Source organism: Echinops telfairi, unplaced genomic scaffold, assembly GCF_000313985.2.
Source record: "Echinops telfairi isolate 266 unplaced genomic scaffold, ASM31398v2 ScPeMD7_9;HRSCAF=40, whole genome shotgun sequence".
Taxonomy (NCBI): Eukaryota; Metazoa; Chordata; class Mammalia; order Afrosoricida; family Tenrecidae; genus Echinops; species Echinops telfairi.
In genome coordinates, this window is record NW_022103906.1 from 74,866,947 (window position 1) to 74,867,686 (window position 740).

Sequence of the window (740 nt, forward strand, 5' to 3'; positions counted from 1 at the left end):
CGCGCCGGCGCTTCCGCGAACGTCACTTCCGCCTCTCGCCCCTCCCACTTCCGCTGGGTTGTCAATTAGGCCTGGAGCGGAAGAGCTGGTGGGCGGGGCTGAAGCCGGTGGCAAAACCGACCAATGAAGAGAGAGCTCGAGGGCGGGCTTCTTCGTAAAGGTCAGTGAGCACGGGCGGAGAGGAGCCTAGTAGTTAATGGAATCAAAGACCAAGTTACCTGTTTTTTTTGGGTTTTTTTGTAACAGCTGGGAGGGAATTTCCTGCCAGATGGGCGTTCTATCACGCGCACACAGATTCCACCTTCTAGAAGGAATTGCTAAATCCTGTGCAACTGCTCGTGGTTAGTTGCCCTCCTATTGATCCCACCCCTGGAGTGCCAGAGTAGAACTGCCCAGGGCATTTTCAAGGTTGTGACCTCTCAAAAGCAGCTCGCCGCACCGATCTCCCAAGACGCTAAAGGGTGGGTTCAAACTGCCGCCGTTTCTGCTAGTGACTGCTGTCAAAGGCGATGGAGTCCCATACACTGCACACCTTTCCTGATTTTATACCATGCTGGTATGCCCTGTGCCCCTCACACAATCGCGTCTCGGTCCATGTACAATGGACCAGGTATAGTATTAGTATATGATACAGCAAGCAGTCTGGATGGGGATATGTGGATATATGAATCTATAAGCAGCTTCTTTCCAAACACATCTTGCAAGGCTGTTACCTGTCTCTTGGGAGAAAGTATATATCA